Source organism: Echinops telfairi, unplaced genomic scaffold (assembly GCF_000313985.2).
Source record: "Echinops telfairi isolate 266 unplaced genomic scaffold, ASM31398v2 ScPeMD7_7424;HRSCAF=8462, whole genome shotgun sequence".
NCBI lineage: Eukaryota > Metazoa > Chordata > Mammalia > Afrosoricida > Tenrecidae > Echinops > Echinops telfairi.
The window spans coordinates 34866304-34872368 of record NW_022111324.1 but is presented as its reverse complement, the minus strand read 5'-3'; the positions used below and the strand labels follow the sequence as shown (position 1 = coordinate 34872368).

Below are 6065 nucleotides of genomic sequence, written 5' to 3'. Positions count from 1 at the left end.
TTGCTGCTTCCTACAATAGACAAACTGGTAAAGGAAACAAATGAACTCCGAGCTTCAGAAGCCTGGGTCAATCACCACATAATGGCCATTAAGCTGCTTCATGTGTCATGATAGAAAGCTTTCTCATCTCTAGTTGCAGAACTAATCTTGCTGAAAAGGAAACCTAGAGTCTTATCATAAAAATTTCTCAAAAAAACCCAACAAAAATGAAAGAAAAAAATAGTTGCTCAATTATAACACCAGCTTAAGTCTCAGACTAGAAATGTGTCTGATATTATAATGACAGCACTTATTGGAAAGAAATGTACCTTGAAACTTGGGATGGCAATTATTTAAAAGATGGAGACATTGAGCTTTAGGATTCCATTGAGCCACTCTAGCTACAGGCATCAACCTGTCCATCTGAAGAGATTTACCCACTGTCAATAAAGACATTATTCCTCTCCCCTTCACCTGAGGAGATTGGCACAACAATGCACACCATGATGCCACCTGGGGAATGAATCAGGAGCATGTCCCAAGGCAGATGCCTAACAAGATATTACTGAAATAGGCTACAACTTGTAAACTTACAGAATGGCTCATAGACCAGCATGGTATCCCACATAGCATTGCCTCATATCAAATGATTCAATTCACAGCAAATTAAGTGTGGCAATAGAATTATGCTCATTGAGTCCATTGGTCTTACTAAAATTCCCCATCCTCCCAAAACAGCTGGTTTGATGGAAAAATAGAATGGACTTCTAAAGACACAATTACAGTGTCAGCTTAGTGGCAACACCTTACAGGATTGAGGCAATATTATCCACGAGACTGTAGATGGTCTTCCAATTTTCATCAGAATTCATCTCTAGAATCTTTTTTCAAATTTCAAGTAATGGTCATTGGACACAATCTAGCTCTTGTTTCATGGCAAAAGAGACAATCTACTATACATTAATTATCCTTCTTTGATTTCCTACTCTCCTTCTACTTATGGTACTCCACTAAAATAGGCCAGTTGTCTTGTCTTGCGTGACTGCATCCAAGCTTTTTTCATTCCAGTCACTATGCAACAAACCAGGAGGTACAATCCAAATGCAGTCAAACCCAGTGCCATCAACCTGGTTCCAATTTTAGCAGCCCTATGTGGAGTCTCCAAGGATGTAAATCTTCCCATGAGCAGATAGTATAATCATTATTCTGCAAAGAATAGAAGCATTAAATGTGTTATCAGACTTAAGGTGACTCCAGGAGCAACATAATGATGCCTTATACACACTCCAGATAAATGAGCCCCCTACCCACCCTCATGGAAAAAGTTCTGCCAGGCAGATCCTTTATAGTATACATTTGTTTTGCTCGGAAAACACTGAGCAACTTGCTCTGGGTTAGTGAACCCAATGGTGTCACCTGGGAAGGTTCTCTCTGGTCACAGTGAGTTTTTTCATAAAGGCTGTTTTGTTCAAGCCTTGTTTTTTGTGATGGCCGATTTAAGAGAACAGTGTGCATATGTGAGATTTTGTTTACAGCTCAGGAAAAATGCCACAGAAGCTGTTGTGATGCTGAACACAGCTTACAAGGACAGTGCTATGGGAAAAACTCAAGTGCATGAGTGGTTTTTTCATTCACAATGGGTGAAATGTGGATTGATGACAAACATCATTCTGGATGTCCATCAACTTCCCAAACTGAAGAAAATGTCAACAAAATTTACGTAATTGTGCTCCAAGACCAACGACGGACAATTGAAGAAATGGGGAAATTATCTGAACTATCTTGGAGCTCAGTTCAACAAATTTTAACAGAAGATTATGGAATGAGAAGAGTCTCTGGGAAATTTGTACCTCAGTTCTGACTGACCAGCAAAAAGAATGTCAACCGGAAACATTCCATGCTCTGAAAGAACAGCTCCAAATTGAACAGACTTTTAAGGTCATTACCGGTGAAGAGGCATGGTGCTATTCTTACGACCCAAAAGCAAACATCAATTAAGCTGGTGGAAGATGCCATCATCACCTTGCCCATAATCGACACATAACCATACACCACTCTCCAGGGGAAGAACAGCAGACAGCACAGGAGAAGGGAGACAGTCAGTGTATATATGGAAAGAATAATAATTTATAATCTATCAAGGGGGTATAAGGGGTGGAGGGAGGGAAAAACATGAGGAGCTGATACCAAGGGCTCAATAGAAAGTAAATTTCTAGAAATGAATGAAGGCAATATATGTACAAACATGTCTGATGCAATCAATGTATGGATTGAAACAAGAATTGTTAGAGTCTCCAATAAAGTGATCTTTTCATAAAATTTTTAAAGCTTGTCAAGTGAAATTGAAGATGATGCTCATTTGTTTTTTTGATTTGAGGGATATAGTGCATTTGGACTTCATTCCACCAGGTCAGACTACTAATCACACTTTCTATTTAGAGGTTCTGAAAAGATTGAATAACAGTGTGTGACAAAGAGACCTGATTTGTGGCAGAGAGGGGACTGGTTTTGTCACCACGACCATGCAACTGCTCACGTACCCATCTCAGTGAGTCCATTTTTGGCAAAAAGAAAAAAAAAATGGCATGCCTCTCTAGCTCCAAGCACCTCACTCAACTGACCTTGAGCTATGGGACTTCTCTTTGTTTCAGTGAATAAAGAGAGACCTGAAAGACAGATATCTGAGGACAGATAGAAGAGGTGAAGAAAAAAACAAGAGAGATGCTGTCAGACATCCAAACAGATGAATTTGAAAAATGTTTCCAAGAATGGAATCACAGATTTGACAAATGTATTAAGTGTAATGCAGAGTACTTTGAAGGTGATGTTTGTTTGTAAATACCTTTTGTACCCCTTTGTATGTTGTTTAAAAGCATTGCAATGTCCTCTATGAGCTGAGAGAACTACAGAAAGCAGGCATAAGACGCATGCACAGTGGACAGGTTACAGCAGGGTTTTAGGACTATGGCAGTCTAGGATAAAAAAGGCTGGATAATCTACTTCTAAAATTTATCCCGTGAAAGCCCTGTGGTTCACAAATAAGTAATTTCTTATTTAGTACTGGAGTAACTGAAAATACATGGGCTATAATTCAGTTGGGGAAAAAAATGATTCTAAAGATGGCAAAAAAGAAAAGGGTGGGGGATGGGCTTGTTTCACTGTGTTGTGCTTGAGGTGGTCAGGTTTCAGAGTCCACTATGTGGCAACTTGTGACAACAATGATTAGCTTTAATATGTATCCCAATAGCTGGCTGAACAACGATAATAAGACAGGTTTTTGTTTCTGGCTTATTAGTAACCCAAATAAAACAATCATTGTGATAGAACATTTTTCTCCTCTAGCTGACCCCTCTAGAGAGCAATTTAGTCAAAACTAAGTAACAGTAACATTATATGGCATTATCATCTCCTGGGAGTGCTTTTCTTAGATGTCATTTTTTCTTTTGGTCTTTGGTCTTATTACTATTAAAAACCAAATAATTTTGTATTGTTTTTCTTAAATTCTCAGACCACTTCTATAATCCTTACAGAACATTTCCATGTTTAAAATCTACATGCATTGTTTATACACTGAGCAATTATGCAAGCATCTTTTCCTAAGGCAGTAGGATGCTTGGGCAAGGCTGAACATTCATGTTCTTCTTCTGTGGTTTTGCAATTCTAAGAGCCCTATCCGTGAATTATTTCTTTTTCCTGGGCAGACAACCATATGTGAACAAACTGAGATTCTAGAAACGATCTCAACTCCCTGCCATAGATTAGATTCTGATTCGTAAGGACAGAGTCAACGTCCCCCTGCGTGAGTCTAGGGCTGTTCATCTTATAGGAGTAAAAAGTCTTATCTTCTTTTCTAAAAAGAGCTGGTGATTTTAAAGTATTGACCTTGTGATTGGCAGCCCAATGTGATATCAGAGTTCCTTAGTAAACATGGTCAAAATATCATAAATTGAGATAGAAGTTATTTCCACAGGATTTTGGGCATGCCAATAAAAACGATTGTCCTGGTTAGTCTGACTTTTCCCCAGAAAAAATAATGTCTTTTAAGGTGACCAGATGTCCCGCTTTTGGCCGGACAGTCCTGATTTTTGATGTTTTAAAAAAGTCCCAATTTTTGGAAAGAATGCACGACAAGCTAGGGAACGGTCTGTTTGGTCCATATAGACCAAATTTTTAATCAAGAACCCCCACCACCCAAACCCCGTCAATGGTGTCCCACTTTAAATCTGGTCACCTTAGTTTCTGCCCTTCATAAGCTGAGTAAAGAGTCAGTAAAGCTAATTCTTCTCTTGAAGTTAAAACGGTGACCACTTTTCTAGGTCAACTCAGGAAACAGGTATACTACTTCCTTCTTTCTATCAGTGGGAGGAAAAGTTGATTACTGGTTTCCTACTGCTATAAGATCAACAATGGCAGTGGTTCTTTCTATTTCATATGATCACTTAATATAGCTCTAGAATTTGAATGTACGAGGAAAATAAATCAAAATTCATTGAGCAAGGTCCAAAAATCAAAATAACATCCAGAGGCATTGCCAGGAACACTCTAGCGGGTGGTGCGTGAGGCGCTCTTTTCTGCTTCCTGGTCAGGTGGGCTTGGTCCCTGAGGGCAGACATCAAGATCATGAGGCAGAAATAGGCGGAGAAGCATCTCTGCTTCTTCCGCAACATCGGAGTTTGTGAGTTCTACCAGCACCTTCTGTCAGGGGGTGCTGTGGGGCCGCCTCCAGCTGCGGGAGCAGCTTCCCGGCTACCTCCTGGCAGAGCGGCAGCTGTGTACCACCAGGTGTGTGCTAGAGTTAGAAACGCTAGGAAAAGAATTATATGGAGCAAAATTGATTGCACAGACATGCCAAGTTCGACATTGTCCCCATTTCGAGTATGCAGTGAGTGGATATGAATGCCTGTTTTCCGTAGTCGGATCAGAATTTGTCAGTGAAAATGAAGAAAAGACCCGGAATTCCTCTCCTGTTTATGATCCAGAACACAAAGTTCTGGCCAAACCTTCTCTAAAACCATTGCCTTTGTTAAAGCAGTTGACACAGGTCAGCTTGTTTCTGGGCATGAGATACAAAGCATCCAGCAACTCAAAGAAGAGCAGGGGCTAGCTAAAAAGTCTGAGCAAAGGAGGAAAAAGCGCAAAATGTCAGTGGCCCCAATCCTCTTAGCTGTCTGAAGAAAAAGAAACACAAGATACAAAACCTTCTGCTTCAGAAAAGAAAAGAAAAAGTATCTGGAACAGGAACACCTCAGGTAACAACTCCTGTGGATTTTTAAAAAAACTTTGAAATGCAAAAAAATAATAATTTAAAGTTGTGGAAGTGTACTTGCCATAAAAGACAAACCTTATTTTTATAAAGGAGCATGGGCCCATAAGCCTCTGCCTACAATTATTTGTAAAATAAAGAGTGAATGCCTTCAGGTGGGACATTATTCACTTTTCTTACGGAGTGATTTTGGGAGTTGGTTTTGAATCCAAAAGTATTATCTGTACCGCGCCCTCCCCATTATTATACAAATAAAACATTCTTTTAATAACATCTAGAGTAGTAGAATCTGTTGAAATAGAAATGCACAAGGAAGCTGTAAATAACATATAATATAAATTAAGATGATTTATCCTGGTGGTGTAATGCGTTATTATTTGGACTGATAACACCAAGGTCCGAAGTTAAAATCCACTAACTTTGTTTGCAGGAGCAAAATGAAACTTTCTGGTACTGTAAAGATTTTGAGCTTTGAAAACTCAGGACAGTTCTAATCTGTCCCATATAGTCACTGTGATTTGGAATCAACTTGATGGCAGTGAGTTTGGTTTTTGGTTTTTGAAGATGATTTGTTAGATCACATTTTCAATATTTTGGCAATGAATTACTATGTTGTCCATGATTAAATGAGTCTTGAAAGCACATATAAATTGCCATAGCTTACTGAAACCAAGACAACTTCATATCCTTTGATGAATAAAACCTATTTAAAACCTAACCATATACAGATAGGAACTGGAAATCCAGGGAATCCAGGGTGGATGATCCCTACAGGACCAGTGGTGTGAGTGGTGAAACAGGGAGGGTAGAGGGAGAGTGGGTA

At 39.3% G+C, this 6065-nt stretch overlaps 1 pseudogene; it reads left to right on the top strand.

The window, feature by feature from the left end:
- Positions 1-2501: 2501 nt before the first annotated feature.
- LOC101642469 lies at positions 2502-5263 on the top strand (annotated as a pseudogene).
- Positions 5264-6065: the final 802 nt, after the last annotated feature.